The sequence below is a fragment of the Macaca fascicularis genome, chromosome 13 (genome assembly GCF_037993035.2).
Source record: "Macaca fascicularis isolate 582-1 chromosome 13, T2T-MFA8v1.1".
NCBI lineage: Eukaryota > Metazoa > Chordata > Mammalia > Primates > Cercopithecidae > Macaca > Macaca fascicularis.
In genome coordinates this window covers 102110919-102127999 of record NC_088387.1, presented here as the reverse complement: position 1 = coordinate 102127999, position 17081 = coordinate 102110919, and the positions used below count along the sequence as shown (strand labels likewise).

The 17081-nt window shown below is 52.1% G+C and overlaps 1 non-coding gene across 1 annotated transcript; it reads left to right on the top strand.

Annotated features, from left to right (window-relative positions):
- The first annotated feature begins 8095 nt into the window (after nucleotides 1-8095).
- Nucleotides 8096-8199, top strand: LOC123568470 (U6 spliceosomal RNA). Its single transcript, XR_006691847.1, has one exon. It is a non-coding gene; the product is annotated as a U6 spliceosomal RNA (small nuclear RNA).
- The last annotated feature ends 8882 nt before the right edge of the window (nucleotides 8200-17081 follow it).

The window sequence follows — 17081 nt, the reverse complement described above, 5'->3', positions numbered from 1 at the left end:
GGTCTGCCGGTCCACACGCTTGTGGAACACCACCCTCCTTGCTCTCATGCTTTCTCTCAGACGAAAAGGCCCCAGAGAGAAGCCCCATTGAGGCAGCCCAGCCCGCACCTCTGCTGCAGGACGCTGGACCATACCCGCCGCCCCATGATGTGGTCCCGTCTCCGGTGCACGGGGCTTCAGGTCCCTCCCTGCATGGCATGGACAGTTCTGAGGGATGGCTGTGACATGCAGCACGGGGTCACCCTGCTGCCCATCGGGGAGCTCTGACATCAGGAGTCAAGACATCTTTTTGAGATGAGTGGGGGGCATGGGGAGGACGTTTGGACGTTAGAGTCGTGGTCTCCAAAGTGGGGACTGACCCAGCTGCTGGGCCTCCCTCCAGCAGCCCAGCCCTGGGTGGACAGGCTGCTCTTATGATGATGTTAACTTTTTATAGATATTCCTCCTGCAGCAAGTTAAATTGCATCTGCTCGGGCAGACATCCAGGCCAAGGGCAGGCGGACGGAGCGGCCGGGCCCCGAGGCTCTGGCGGGCAGGCTTTCCTGCTGTAAAGCTCTGTGTCTGATAGGAAATCCAGGCTGGGGTGTGGGCGCAGGGCAGCCTGGGTTGCTTCCTGAGGGTCTAAGAGCCTCAGACGACTCATCATTTTCTTCTGCAGCCTCTTCATGTGGCTCTTAGTGCTGGGCCTGGACAAACTTCCTTGTACGAGAAGTCATGAGCGGGTAGAACATGCAGTCAGAGCTGTGTGACCAGCCAGGGAGGGGGGCCTCAACCAGTCAGCTGTGGTGGGGCAGGGGATCGGGGGCCCGGCCCGGGTGGTGGGCAGGGATCTGGCCCTGAGGAGCAGGGCCCCAGGAGTGGGACCCTCATCCCACAGGACCAGCAGCACTGGGCAAGTTATTGCCACAGGGATTTGGCCATGGAGTATGGGGTACAACCCAAAACAGGGATACCCCCAAACTCAGCCTGAGGTGACAGCACTGCCCTCTAGGCCTCCACTCCCCACAGGGAGAAGGGCTCCCACACTGCTCCCTCTGATGCCTGCAGAACCACTTTTAATGGGGCCACTTCACCTCTCGGCCACCCCGCCCTTATTCCTGGGCATTGGCGACTCGGCGAGATGCACAGAGTTCAACTTTCAACACACATTTATTGGACACCTAACTCCCCCTAGGCTGTGTGTTAAGTTCTGGGGCTTCAAAATCTGCCGAATACAGTCCCTTCCCTGGAGGAGTGCCTGGGCTGTGAGGGAGGAGAGCAGTAAATAGTCGGAGTGATTGCGCGATGATAACAGAATGCACAGAGTGAGGCTGCGGACTGAAGAGAGGCCAGGCTGCAGGGCCTGCTGGGATCACTGCTCTCCCAACCCGGCCTCGGCCCACTGCTCCCAGTTCCTCCTCATGCTCCCCACCTCTCCCTGGGATGCCTGTCATGGCCAACAGTCAACAGGAAAATGAACACCTCCCTTTCCGGTCTTCCCCCAAAGGGACTGGTTCTGGTCTGGGGACACATGCCCTCTCCAGGAAACCTGTGGACCCACTGGGCTGGGGCAAATAACCCTCTTCTCCAGAAAGCTCCTAGTAACTTAGATGGCTTAGTAACTGAGCAGAAGTCCCATCAGGTCCCAGTTACCCCATCACCTGGCCAATTTGCAGGTCTCATACATTCGGTGCTGCCGAGTACCTGACATGTGAAAGTATTATACCAAGTGACGCTTACGACTTCCCTTGAAGGTAGGCAAGGTGCCCAGATGTTACCTAACACTGCACAACAAACCACCCACATGTTTTTGTTTTGTTTAAAACAAAACAGCAGTATTTATTTTGCTCATGAATATGCAAAGTGGGCAGGGCTGGGCAGGGCAGTTGTTTCTGCTCCACTTGGCTTCAGCTGGGGCAGCTTGGAGGCTGGAGGCTATAATCATCTGAAGCTGCTCATTCACTCACATGCCTGTGCCTGGGGTGGGAAGACCCGATGCAGGGGGCAGGCACAGCTGAGGTGCCTTACACAGCTCTGTCTCTCTCCTTGCAGCCACGCCTCTCTCCAGCATGGCGGTGTCAGGGTAGCTGGAACCTCTTACGTGGGCTCAGGGCTCGTGGGGTGTGCGTCCTGAGCAAGAGCAAGCCAGGCCGAAGCCGCATCCCCTTTTCTAACCTAGACTCTGGAGTCACGCAGCACCATTTCTGCCTCTATTAATTAGAAGTGTCTCATCAAACCTGGCCCATATTCAAGGAAGGACAATTAGATTCCATTTTTTCATGGAAAGAGTGTCAAAGGATATGTGAACACGGTTGTGAACCTGTTTTTAAATCACCACTCAAAACAAGGTTGTTGCCTTATTTTAGAGAGCAAAAAATAAAGTGGCTTGTCCAGTTCATGCAGCAATTTAGAACTGATGAGAATTCTTTTTTTTTTTTTGAGATGGAGTCTCGCGCTGTGTCACCCAGGCTGGAGTGCAGTGGCGCGATCTCGGCTCACTGCAAGCTCCACCTCCCAGGTTCACGCCATTCTCCTGCCTCAGCCTCCGAGTAGCTAGGACTACAGGCGCCCGCCACCACGCCCGGCTAGTTTTTTGTATTTTTAGTAGAGACGGGGTTTCACCATGTTAGCCAGGATGGTCTTGATCTCCTGACCTCGTGATTCACCCGCCTCGGCCTCCCAAAGTGCTGGGATTACAGGCTTGAGCCACCGCGCCCGGCCAGAACTGATGAGAATTCTAAGCCACATCTCCAAGCTCCAAGGCCAAGGCCTCCTTCTAGTCACCATTTAGTGCAATGATAAAGGGATCAGAGTCCCTCGGAGCATCTGATGAAATCCATAGACAATTTTCCCAGAAAAAAATGCGCATGCATTAAATCTTGGGTCTATATGTGTGTGGGGGAGCAGAACAGTATAACCAAAAATATAAGGCTGGGCTAACCAATTGTGAGCTCAGCCTGCCCCTGGCGCAGCCACTGCACTTAGGGCAGCCAGTGCGTGGCGCAGCTCAGCCTCAGGTTGGGAGAAGGACTTGCTGTGGGCAGTACCCTGGGGCTTGCTGTGGAAGTCCCATGCTGTGCTGTGTCAGCCAGCACCTCCTCCCCAAACACACCATGTGTCGGAAAACAAGTGTTTCCTTCCTGCTCCTGACATGGGTGGACTCCAGGGTCCTGGATGGAGAGACCCAGAATCCAGACTTCCCTACAGCAGTCCCCAGCCTTCTCACAGCCCCAGGGCCAGCTGGGCAGGGTCCCAGGGCAGCCACACAACAGAACAAGAGGCCTTGTGGGGCCCGTTAGTCTCTGCGTTTGACACAGCGAGGGATGGCGCGGTGGTTCCCACCCTGTTTTCCTTCTGCTCACACCTGAAGGAGGAACAGGTACACTGGAACTGCAGGAAGAAGAGAGTTTGGAAAAGTCCCTGGAGTGACTGTCATAAATAACTCCCACCCTATCCTTGCCCTCGAGAACCACACATATAGTAGATGACATAGAGGTGTTTAACAATTACATATAATTTAATTGTTATATTAGACAATTGTGTTTATCAGTTGGCTCAGAAAATCCCTTGAAAATAGGACAAGCTATTCTCATGGGTGTGTACAAGTTGTCTCTAGCACACCGCTGATTTAAACCCAGGACCTCTGACACCAAATGTAACCCCCATTGAACACAGCCAAAGGTACTGGAGCTCCACAGGCAGTCAGTAGTGGGGCTGAGATTTAAAGCTAGTCTGACCCCAAAGCCAGGTTCTTCACCATTATCATTTGGATAATGATCTCCACTGGAGGGCCTGATGGGAGAAGAGGAGAAGCAAGGAAGCTGACCCAGAACGCCTGTGGGCTTTACTTCCCTGATCCCAGGCCACTGGGGCAGATTGAGGGGGGACGGTATGGGGGGTATCATTAAACTTCAGGCACAGTCAAGCATTGCTCCCTCACTGCAGAGGGGCAGACCTGCCCAGGGTCACACACAAAGCCTGGGGCTATGCTCAGATTAGAACCTAGGTCTCCTCAGTCATCCCCAGGCCAAGGCATACCCTCAGCCCTGGTGACCTGTGCCCAGTGGACACCAACAAACCAAAACCATTACTGCAGACAGGTGTGAGCTGGGAGGAAGGCCCGCAAGACAGAAAGGCTGACGCCTGCTGTAGCCCAGCCTAGGCCAGACCCTCTTGGGGGTGCTGTAGTTTGAGAGAGGAGGGCACCAATGAATCAAATGAGAGCCCTGATCACAAGCCGCACTGTCTGACACAGTTGCTGCTAGCCGCATTTGACGATTGATATTTAAATTCATTAAAATTAAGTGCAATGTGAAATTCAGTTCCTTAGTCACAATAGCCACATTTCAAGCGCTCAACAGCCGCCTTTGGTTAAAGGCTATTGTGTCAGATAGTGCAGATAAAGAACATTTTCATCAATGCAGAAAAATCTGCCGGACAGTACTGGCCCTAGAGGAAAGTCAGATAAAATGAAAAACAACAATTTTGCCCGCCGGAATGGAGCCAGTTGCCGAGGAGTGGTTCTTGGAGGAGGAAGGTCTTGAGGTTCCAACTCACAGGAGCCCTGCCCACCCACAGGTCTGGGCCCTCCCTCTTCTCCCCTCTAAGCCCAGCCCCAGGCCTGAGCACGCTCTAGTTTCTTTCCGGCTGCTTGTGTGTGGCTGTCCTCCACCACCCTGGGTGGAGAATGGGGCCTGTGGGGACCTGCAGAGAGTTGCCCAGGAGCCAGCAGACGTGGGAGCAGCTGAACCTCCTCAGGCTGCCAGGGCCGCAGCCCACTTGCCCGCATCCCTAAGGCTCAGAAAAGGAGGGCTCTGGGGAGCTGCTGGGGGTTGGAAAGTCGCAGTGATGGTGCAGGCAGGGGCGGGCGCTGTGTGTTTGTCTCTCGGCATCTTTGATGCTCCTCAGAACCTTTCATGTTGGAGGCTGTCCTCTGCCAAGGGCCCCATGTGCTGTTTGCTTTTTTCCTTTTATTACTTTTTTAATTAATTTCATTAAATTGGTTCTGTACAGGGCAAAAGAAGAGCCCAGCAGACAAGAAATGCTACTCAGGTTATAGGGGAAGAGAAGTGGGGGTGGGAGCTCCCTTCTTGCTGGGCGGGTGCAACTGAAAGCAAAGCACTGGCTCATCCACCCACACTTCAAGGCTTCAGCTGCTCACACACTAACACCTCTTAGAATCTTTATAGAACCCATGCCTACTTCTTGTGGATGAACGTAAAATCCTTATGCGATCTTAATAGAATCCATATAGAAGCTTCATAGAATCCTCTTAGATGCCATATAAAAATCCTCATAGAATTCACCAGATTGCTCATAGAAGTCTAAATCCCCACTGCCGTGCACACAACACACACACGTAACATACACTGCACTCCAGTGGAAATAGCAAATCACCTTGAACCCCCATCTCCTTTCCTCAGAGAATGGCCGCTTGACAGATCTATTTTGTAGATGGAGGGACTGGCGACATTGCCCGTGGTGAGATTGCAATGCAACCTTTTGTGGCCTGACCTGGGCAGGCCTCTGTTAAGGCCCCTTAGTCTGCAAACCAGGTCCCTTGGGAAGAGGCGAATAATTTGCAAAAGGATCCCAGGGCTTCTGGGAAGAGAGGAGAAGCCAACCCCTGTGTGAAAATTCATCATGGTGTTCCTGGGTGCTCGACCCGCTGGGACAGAAGCCCCGTGATGCAGCAGGAATTGTTGGTGTTAATGTGTCCCAGCACCTACTCCTGAGCCCGGCACACGCGGTAGATCCTCAATAAGTAAATGAAGGAAGGTGCGCTAGCAGGAAAGGACCCCCAGGGCCCTAACAAGCACCCACCAGAGGACAGGGCAAGCAGCAGGTCACCACAAGTCTGCAGCAGCTGCTGGGCATTGCTGCAGGCTGGGTGGGGACCCAGACAAACGAGACCTCTCCACGAGTGGATGGATGGCGCCCTGGCTAACGTGGGGAGAAAAGGGGTTCTGACAGCACGAAGGTGAGGTCCGTCTGGCGGGCATCCTGGTGGCTGATGACCAGGAACTGCACGGCCAGTCTGCAGTTGGCCCCGGGCATGCAGGCTGAGACAGCTCCAAGGATTATATCCTTGCAGGGCCTGGAAAAGTTTTCTAGTTATTTGTTAGCTTCATGTCAAGCAGAATGGCTTTCTTTCATTCTTCAGAGTTGTACTCGGCCAGAAGTCCCCAAATTCAACCTTCAGGAGCTTTGTAGGGACTTAGAGACGGGAGTCACCCAGCACACCTGACTGTGGAGTTCGGATTGTAAAGAGGAAAGAAATTCTGCCTCTTCCAGGCACAGAAGGCAGTTGATCCTTAGCGGGAGCCCTGGGCTCCGAGAAGCCCCTGGGGAAGCAGTGGAGCTGACACTCATCTAACAGGCTGAGCTCTGTGTGTCTGCCATCTGTCTGTGCGGGGATGATGGCACCTATACTCCCAGCAGTTCTGTCTGCACACCGTGGTGGAGCCCCAGCTCTGTGCCTTGCCCTGGGCATGGCTGAGAATGGACAGGTGCCCTCTGCATTTGGGCGTTAGTAGTTTTAGCCTCTTAAGAGCAAAGTACGCCCCAGATACATGTTTTAAAAAAGAAAGGTAAGAAGGAAGAGACCCCCTTCCCCTGCAAAAAAAAAAAAAAAAAAAAAAAAAAAAAGAATCAGGCCAGATTGAGCCACTTCTAGCCCAGAACTCTTTTCACAGCAAACCCTAATATCCTACTTTTGTCAACATTCAAATTCAGGTAACTTAGAGGGATAGTTAAAATCCAAATGAACAAAAAAAACCATGTCCAGGTTGCCCACCAGTGCCTCCAGGACGCATAGTGCCATGCCCCATGCAGCAATATCTCTGAGCAGCAGGGACTGGTGGCAGTCCCCAGATTCCTTGGGTGATGCAGTCACCAGCTAGAGCCACATCAGCAGCAGGAGGATATCGCAGGAGACAGCAGGAGCAAGTGGGGGGCACACCACAGATGGCCTTGAGACTTGGGCTGAGTCAAGAATTTGTATTTAGCTGCTGGGAGCCTTTAGAGGCTTTGAGCAGGGGAATGACTTTTCAGACACGTGCATTAGAAAGGGTTATATTTAGGGAAAACAAAAGCTCCATATGCCTGGCTCAGTCCTGGTTTGCCTGGACAGTTCCAACTTGTGCCTGCTTTTCCTAGTAAACTGATTGCCCATTACACTCTCAAGAGTATCCTGGTTTTACCTACTGGATATTTTATGATATTAAAGAATTATTTTTAATTTTAAAAATATAATAATATAGTTACATCAAAAGAAAGAAAGAAAGAAAAAGAAAGAAAGAAAGAAAGAAAGAAAGAAAGAAAGAAAGAAAGAAAGAAGAAAGAATGAATGAATTCTGGGCCATGCACGATGGCTTATGCCTGTAATCCCAGCACTTTGGGAGGCCAAGGCGGGTGGATCACATGAGGCCAGGAGTTCGAGACCAGCCTGGCCAACATGGCAAAACCCTGTCTCTACTAAAAAAATACAAAATTTAGCCAGGCAAGGTGGCACATGCCTGTAATCCCAGCTACTTGGGAGGCTGAGGCACAAGAATTGCTTGAATCCAGGAGGCAGAGGTTGCAGTGAGCCTAAATCATGCTACTGCACTGCAGCCTGGGGGACAGAGCAAGACTGTCTCAAAAAACAAACCAAAAAAAAACAGTTCTGCCGGGCATGATAGTGCATGCCTGTAGTCCCAGCTACTCTGGAGGCTGAGGCAGGACGATCACTTGACCCCAGGAATTCTGGGCTGTAGTGCATTATGCCAATTGGGTGTACACGCTAAGTTTGGCATCCATATGGTGACCTCTTGAGAGCAGGGGACCACCAGGTTGCCTAGGGAGGGGGAACCAGCCCAGGCTGGAAACGGAGCAAGTCAGAACTCCCGTGCTGATCAGTAGTGGGATTGCACCTGCTCTGGGTACCTTGCCCAGGATGGATCGACTACTCTTACTGTGTTGCCCAGGCTGGAGTGCAGTGGGATTCAGGCTTCACTCCACTGAGTGGAGCCATTGCACTCCAGCCTGGGCAACATAGTGAGACCTCATCTAAAACAAAAGGGTTCTTACCTTTTAAAGATGGATAGATTGATTGATAGATAGTTCAATCGATCTAGTGCTCACCCTGGCGGCACATATACTAAAATTGGAATGATACAGAGATTAGCACGGCCCTGCACAAAGGATCACAAGCAAATTTGTGAAGCATTCCATATTCTATGATAAACGTTTGAGAGATGAATATGTCAATTACCCTGATTTGATCAGTACACATTATATGCCTCTAACATCACTATATACCCCATAAATATGTACAATTATTATGTGCCAACTAAAAAATCTAAAAAATAAAGATATACGCTTAGATATTTATAGATGAATATTGTCTAGAACTTGCTTCAAACCAATCTAGCAAGGGGAAGTGGTGGCAGAATGTGAGTGGGAATAGAGATGAAATAAAATTGGTTGAGTTGACAATTATGGAGTTTTAGTGGTGGATACATGGGGTGATGGTGTGTTGATGATACTAGTCTCTCCATTTTTGTATTTAGTTAACATTTTCTGATATGTAAGTTTAAGAAGAAAGTGTCCCAGAGTGGACAATAAATATGATCACTCTAGTTCCATGGTTCTCAACCTGGAGAGATTTTGCCTCCAGGGAACAGTTGGCAAGGTACGGTGGCCTTTTGGTCATCACAACTTGGAGTCGGAGGGGGGGTATGCTACCATTATCTATTGGATAAAGGCCAAGTATTGGTTTTTATTGCTAAAGGCTGCAATGCTCAGATTGCTGCCAACCCCAACAAACATCTCTGGCTCAAAATGTCAATAGTGCCAAGGGTTACACCCCAGGTTAGTGTAACGTCTGTGACTTACTTTAAAGCTCCACTGTAGGAACAGAAGAGCTAGTGTCTCTGTGTGTGAGCTGATTGTAATGTATGCTCTAGGGGTGATGAGTTAACACTTGAAGTAACTCACACCCTAGAAGTGGCTAGCAAGAGCTTCAAATATACTTATTTAAATCTGTTCCCCCAAATTAATTAACTAGCATAAACAATATCCAGGTAATTTGTTGTTGGTGAGGTAAGTGATGTTCGAGAACTATATTCAGCTGGAAAGATGGTTTAGGCACCTATGTCTTTGCTTGAACAAGACAGAAGAATCCACCAAACCTGGGTGCCTGACAACCAGGGACTGGTGCTCTGGGTCTATTCCCATTTTATGCTGAGTCACCTCTTGGCCTTGACAACTCTGTCTCCTGGTCAAACCAGAAGCTCGGCTGGGCTCGCTGACGGAACATCGCCACATCTTTGAGCTACTGGACCTCCCATGTGAGTGCTTTTCAGCATGCCTAGAGATAGAGAAAGGGGATGGCCCAAGTTTAGTGGAGGCGGACAGATGACTATTTTTGTGACTATTTGCTAATAAAAATATGTCATTGTGGCAGAATATGGTCTGAAATTTGCTTTCATTGGAACATATCTCCTTGTGGCAAGGGTGTGGGCCTGAAGACCCTTTCCCATCTTACCTTTGGGGATTAGGAGACACAAATGTTTATCCTAAGAACCTGATCGTCATTGAACAGCCAAGTTGGCTGAGATGAGGAAGATGATAATAGTAGTGTTTGTGTAGAGAACAAACTGAAGACAAGATTAGAACCTTCACTTCCTCCATGATCTGTGCATCTTTCTCGTGTCTTCCAGGAACACCACATACCTCCCTAACACCACCACCATGTATCACTGAACGGCTGGGCTGGCTGAGATAGAGAAGATAATACTGGAGGTCTGTGTGGAGGATATTTTGGAGAGGAGATTACAACTTTTTCACCTCCTTTAGGATCTTTCTAATATCTCCCATACACCCGTCTGGCACCAACACCATGTATCACACGCACTTTTCCTGCCCTACCAGCGTCTCACCTGTGTCCCCCAACACCTGTATCTATGGCTTCAGCCATGGCCAGGAAGTGTCTCCTTGTGCCTGAGGCCTCTCAGTTGTGTCAGTAAGTAGGTAGGAGAGTCTCATGGCTCAGTCTGGCCTCAGGGGCTGGAATGTGTCATGGTGGCCATGACTGGTTTCAGCTGCCTTTAGTCCACAGCCGGGCATGTCCTCCATCTCCAGCAGGAGCCAGGCAGGATCAGGCTGCCTCTGTGACCTAGAAAGCCAGGGTCCCCCCTGGTCATAGCTGCGGCTGTGCATGTAGGGACAGGACGACTGTCCTTGGAAGGTGAGAATGGCTGGGTGGGCCACACAGGAGGCCTCATTTTCAGCCACCAACAGCTCAGGAGAAGTGACTTTCTCGAGGATATTCTGAGAGCCTGTTTGGATGAGGAGAGGCTGAGAAGGCAGGGGGCACTGGGCATGAGACTGAGGGCAGATGTGAGTGGGCGCCCCCAGAAAGAAGGGTGGCATGCCCGTGAGGCAGGGGGAGGTTCCTGGGGCTGTCATGAGATGACCATTACCAATTTCACTGCTCTGAGGAGGAACATTGCTGCCCTAGCCGGCCGTCACTGCACATTCATGCACACACAGATACAGAGAGACACACACACACATATGCACGCGCACGCACACACACATACACACACATACACATACACAGGTCCCTGAGCCGCATTCCTTGGCCTCAAGGTCCTTTCTTTCTCAAGATTGCGTGTCTGACATGGATTTTTCCTAGCTGCCTATCCCATGGTGTGCAGGCTTCCATGGGGCCCACAAATGCCCCACAGACCCCGGGGCAAGCTGCCTGATGCCCGGAACTCTCCCTCAAGGTGCGGCTCTGACGCAGACCACAGAGCCCGCGCCGAGGGCCGAGACTCTTCCCAGGAGACGAGTGCTCCTCTGCCAGGGCCCTTAACAGGAGTCTGGCACCTGTTTCTATGGCTGTCTCTACTCAGTCCCAGCTAGTAACAGCATCGTGGGGGAGCCTCAGGGAGGAGAAGGGGATTCTGGGCCTCTGATCTCTGCAGCTCACCCCTAACTAAACCATGCCAAATATACACACACTGAAAAAAATCACACAAATTAAACCCAGTGTGCCGCTGCAAGGCCCTTTTCCCACCAGCTTCCTCCTTGACCCTGCCTGTCTGGGGGTCCTGGAGCCGCCTGGGTCTCAGCCATGGTGGTGCTGGGCTTCTGCCGGGCAGTGCACAGCTCACGCTATCTCCTCATCCATCGAGGGTTCTCTGGGCCAGGGACTGGGCTGGGCATTGTTGATCTCTGTCTTTCTCTTAGCAAACTCAGTCCAGAGCCTCCTCACCACCCCTCTACCCACCGCGCTCAGAGAATGTCAATGAGCATGGGCAGAATTTAATTGCCTGGCAAGTTCAGATTTGCATCTTTGATCTGCAAACCTGGCAGGGCTGGGTGATAGGGAGAACATGGCATTTGGGTGCAGATGGACATGGGCTTGAAACCCAGCTTTGTCATTTCTATCTTGTGACCTTCAGCAGCTGCTTCACACATAACATCCCTCCCCACCCCTCTCCTGAGCCCTACTGTTCTCATCTGGGAAGTGGGGAAAGTCGTACCTAATTCACAGGAGAACATGTGAGTGTACAAACAGCCCAGCCCATCATCTGGTGGCCACTCATCTTTCTTTTGGGAATGAGCTGGGAGCCGTGATGAGTGTTTCAGTCTTGGTTCGGGCACTGGGATTTCTTTGTCATGGGCCTAGTAAGCACTTTATATATATCCTAATCCTCCCAACAGTCCTATGAGGAGGGCACTATCATCATCATCAATACCTTTGTACAGCCGAGGAAACTGAGGCACAGAGAGAGTATGAAATTCGGCCAAGTTCACACAGCCTGTAAGTGACAGGGCTATGGTTTGACCCAAAGCATTTGGACTCTGAGACCTGCCCTCATAGCTATGTTACTAAACTGCTGGGAGTTTACCCCAAGACAGGAAACCTACAAAGGGGTGTTCTTTGAGTCTATCAAAAAATATTTACTGAGTTCCTCCTAAGGAATTAGGAGAGGTGGTCTCAGCCCCACTGCAGGCTGCTCTCTGTGCGGTCCAGGGGAGCAGCTCCGGCCCTGGGCCTGCTGGCAGAGCTTTGCTGAGACCTGGCAGAGGCGGCCCTGCCCTGTCACGTCTCCCTCCCCAGCCCACTTGCTTGCCAGGGTGTTTGAACAATGATTAACCAGCAGCGGGCAGGTCAGTGCAGGCCAGGCCGGGCACGGCGGGTGAGCTCACCCCTTGCACAATGGTGGCCGCACCCGCCGCCTGCACCCACCACCCGGCTCAGGGGCCGGCCCAGTGGGGCAGGGCCAGGCGGGCTCCCAGAAGAAGGGACATGAAGCTGGAGGGAAATAAGGGACAGCCTAGCCAGGTGTGTAGATGTGACTACAATCATATTTGATGCCATCCCCCCGCTCCAGCCCATGCAGACTCCAGCCCCTCTTGCCAGCCATCCATTGCTGGGATGAGACCAGCCTCGAGGGGGATGTTCCTCAAACAGTGTCACCTCAGCCTGTCCCACGCTGCTGCAGCCACAGAGCATCAGACTCCAGACGGGACTGGAGGATGCAGGAGGACCCGCCCACTCCAGGCCCATGGCAGACAGGGAGACACGCCTCAGGCCCCTCCTCCCGTTTCTCCATGAAGCCTCTGAGCCTTGTAGAGCTGGGTCTCTGGCCCTGGCTGCTCGGGGAAGCACAGGCATGTGCCCACACCCACACCAGCCCCTGGGCCCCTCCCTGGGGTCTCAAGCGCCAGAGCCTGCATGGTGGTGGTGGTGGAGAGCTCACAGCTCATTCGGAGCCAAATCTGCCTCCAGATTTGCCGACGTTGCCGTACCTGTCCACCCCAGCCTCGCCCGAGGCTTCAGCCTTTTCTTTGCTTGTTGAGTGGAGCACTAAAGTCCTTTATCCTAAATAAACTGTGAGTCCATATCTGGTCCGGCTTCACTGCCTCAAAAGCTAGGAAGACTGAAGAAGGTTGGGATGTGCATCTGGGGTTCGAGGGGCAGCACCGTGTGTGGGGGTGGGGAGGGGGAAAGATAATATTATGTGAAGGTGGGAGGGGTGGAGGTGTCTTTACCCCACCCCCACTCCCCCTCCTCAGCGTTCTGAAAAGTCTGACCCTGCTGGTCTGATGAGGTCTCCCAGCTGATCTGAGGGCTCAGTCAGCCTTGCTGGGTGCCCCTCTAAAAGAACCCAGGAGTCTGCATGCCCAGGCCTGGGCCTGCCAGAGCTCCCTGGCCCCTCCTCACAGCCAAGAGACACTGTGATCCTCAGATTCTCTGAAGGTCCCTCAACAATCAAAAAAGGGTGGGCTCCTGCTTATTGAGAAGTTGTGTCTTTTTTTGTCCTAGATTCACCTGCCCAGCCTCAAGGACCCCAAGTTCTGGGTCATGCGGTTGGGACATCCTCACAGCCCAGTCCGAGAAGAGCTGGGTGTTCTGGCTCCCATGGGGCCCTCGTTCACTCAGGACACCTGAGGCCCTGGCCCTGAGGCTTGTCACACGGCTTTCTTGCAGCATTGTTGTTTGTTTCCAGAACGCCTCTCTGGGCTAAGAGTAGAGAGGACGCACTCGCTGCCTTGGGGGCCTGCACCCTGGTGGGGGAGCCAGGCATGGATGCAGGCTGCATGGGCACCAGCTACCATGATGGCTCCCTAGCAGCACCGTCTGTATACCACACCTTGTTCTTAGCAGGTCACATGTGTTTGTTTATTTATTTATTTTGAGACAGAGTCTTGCTCTTGTTGCCCAGGCTGGAGTGCAATGGCGCAATCTCAGCACACTGCAACCTCCACCTCCCAGGTTCAAGCGATTCTCATGCCTCAGCCTCCTGAGTAGCTGGGATTACAGGTGCACGCCACCACGCCAGACTACTTTTTTGTATTTTTGTAGTGACAGGGTTTTGCCATGTTGGCCAGGCTGGTCTCAAACTCCTGATCTCAGGTGATCTGTCTGCTGGTATTACAGGCGTGAGCCACTGTGCCCAGCCAACATGTGTTTAATTATTTATTACATGAGCTTCACAAGCCTGTGAAGCACATAGATCATTCCATGACCACCATTTTAAGGATGAGGGAAAGGCTAAGGCATAGAGACAGTAAGCCACTTGCTCAGGGATGTACAGCTAGTAGGTGGCAGAGCCCAGTTCAGACCCAGGCGGCCGGTCCGGCACCCATGCTCTCAGTCTCTACAACATGCTACCTTTGGAGCAACATGTGCCAGGAAGGCAGGGCCAGGGGCAGCTTTCAGAGGGTGTAGACCAGATGACGGCAGCGCTTGGCCCTGAGGTGTGATGGGATTTTGTGAAACAGAAGCAGCACAGGGCAACCCAGACAGAGGAAGCAGAAGCAGTATCTGCAAGGCTCAGAGGTGTTAATGGCAATCACCCGAGGAAGGAGGTGGGGGCAGGGAACTCCGGTACTTTCCGCCATATTCTTGCCTTGTTTGAATCTTCCATAATGTGCATACATTCATTAGTTACAGGTGAAATTTAAACACACACAAAAATACAGTGAAGACTGAGTTGTGTGTCATAAAGCCATACAACTCAGCAGGAGTTGGCAAACCTTTCCTGTAAAGGGTCAGAGAGTAACTATTTGGAAATATTTTCAACTGCTCAACTCTGCCACGGCAGCACAAAAGCGGCCATAGACAAGAGGCACACAAACGGGCGGGGCTGTGTTCTAATAAAACTTTATTTATGGACATTGGAATGCCACATTTTCACATGTCACAAAATAGTCTTCTTTTGATGTTTTCAATCGTTGAAAATGTAAAAAGCATTTTTCCCTCACAAGCCATACAAAAGCAGGCATGGAGGCAGTACTGTGGCCTCTGGGCCATCGTTGATACACCCCTGCCTCAAAAGGCTCACGTAGGCGAGAGCAGGAGAGCAGGGAGGCTCCTGAGAACCAGTCACTCAGGTTGGCTGCAGCCCAGGAGCCCCAGGAGCGAGGAGCAGCAGGGCTGGGCCAAGAGTGGAGAGGGCTGAGGACAAACCCATAGGGCCTCGAAGGCCCCAGGAAGAGATGTTGTCACAGCTGACTCAGCCCCACGCTCAGACTCCAGTGTTACCAGGTCCTGGATGTGAGACACATGCGTCTGCTTCTCCGAGCTTCAGTTGCTTCAGCTGTAAAATGGGACACTGGCATCGACCTTGAAGGTCATGATGCACACAGAAAGAGAGAGTTAGATCTTGTGAAAGGGGCCGAGGCTGGTGCCGAGCCCGCACCAGAGACCCACGGGGGTGACGATGGTGTTTGCTGTTCATTCACACAATTGTTTTGGTTATTCTCAGGATGTTAAGCAGGCTCACGTCCAGGTATGTGTTTTAGCAACATCTCCCTGGTACTATGTGGCGAATAGGTCTGCATCTGTATGAACACTCTTCCTTCACCTTCCAGAACATTCTCTCTGCTGCCCTGTACTAGGAAGACCAACCTGAGCAGACAGCATCCACGGGCTCCCTCACCCTCCCGTGGACAGACAACTCAGCTACTGGGGAGCCCCAGCAGGAGACGCGGGGAGGGAGGAGAGCAGGGTTCTCCCTGACTCCCTCCTGCAGGCTGTGTGCAAGCTGGCTGCATCTTGTCAGAAAAGGCACAGCACTCTCCCAGCTCACCTCAGAGATTCAAGGGGTCTTCCTGCCCCTTGCCCACATCTTTGTACACTCTTCTTGAATTATCCAAATTTGAATTTGACCTGCCTGATTGATAGAGGGCATGAGACTGGGGAAAGTTACCAGCTAGGAGACTATTACTAACATCTTGATGAAGGAAAATGAAGCAGTAAACCAGGACAGTGGTGACAACGGTGAAGGAAGAGCTGGAACCAAGACATATGTAGACATTCAACAGGTGGAACCAGGAGCATTTCAGAGAGGGAGGAATCTCCAGGAGCAGTTGCATGTCTGGCTCAGGCAACGGAGGGGATGGAGATGCTGAGAGAGGATACCCAGGGGGAGAGGCTGGTGTTTGGGATGGAAATGATAACTTTGAGGCAGTGCCTGCAAACATCCAGGTGGATAAATGCACATGTACACCCAGCCTTCCTGAATCCCTGATTTTCTACCATGTTTAGCCAGGACCCATCCTGTTCTCCCAGACAAGCCATGTCAGGAATGGCCTGGGAGCCATGGAGATGGGTCAGTGAATAGATGGCTGCTGGCCTCGTCCTTCCCCTTCGGATGCAGGAAGAAGGCTCTCAGATGCATGAACTCAACCTAGAGTTCCTGGGTCTCCTGCTATGCCCACAGGAGAGGTCTGGGAGGACTCCATCCCCAGAGGTGCCAGCAGTTAAACAAAGCCAGAGCTGCCAGCCAAAAAACACCTTTGCCCATCAGCCAGGAAAGCTGAACAGGCTGCAGTGCTTCCATCTGGGAGGCATTGGGCTTAGATCTTCCTTTAGCCATCCATTCCTTGGAGCTTTCAAGGGGCAGGAGGTCAGATCTAGGCTTTCCTCGGAGGTGGGCCCCAGTGCTGGAGCAGGACCACAGGTGGCAGAGGGTGGTGGCTTAACTCCTCGGGCCTCACTGGTCATTCCTAATTGGACTGCCTTCTGATTACATTGTTCTTTCAGAAACAAGCACTTGATGGCATATTTCTCAATTGAGTCACTGTTCAGTTTGCCTTCTCCCAGGAAAGCAAACACTCTCAGGCTTCACCTCATCATCCTGACCACAGTCATGCATTAGCCTCTCTTCAGATGGCCTCTCAGCCATTCCTTCCCTTTCTCACCCACAGAATACCCTGTGGCCAGTCCCCAGAGGGCATGGGCCAGGTGCGGCCTTACAAGCTTATCTTATACTCATGCCTCTGAGGGGGTGGCAGTTTGCACAATGCGTCTGTCCATCTACCCGTGGTGACTTACCATGACTCTCTCTCCTGAGAGGGCGATTTGCCTTTGAGCCACCCACTCCCACCACCTCTATCCCCAGTCCACGGGCCTGGTATTCATTAGTGTCTGTCGAGGCCTGATCCGGCCATGTTGCTTCACAGGCAGCCCCGCGGGCAGACAGCGAATGCTGTGGGCAGCCCAGGTCTGAGCAACTGGTTGGTCACATGAGATGTCATGCAGGTAACAGGGGCGGCTGAGTGGACGTTAACCTTGGTGGGCTGAGACAGTGTCAGGG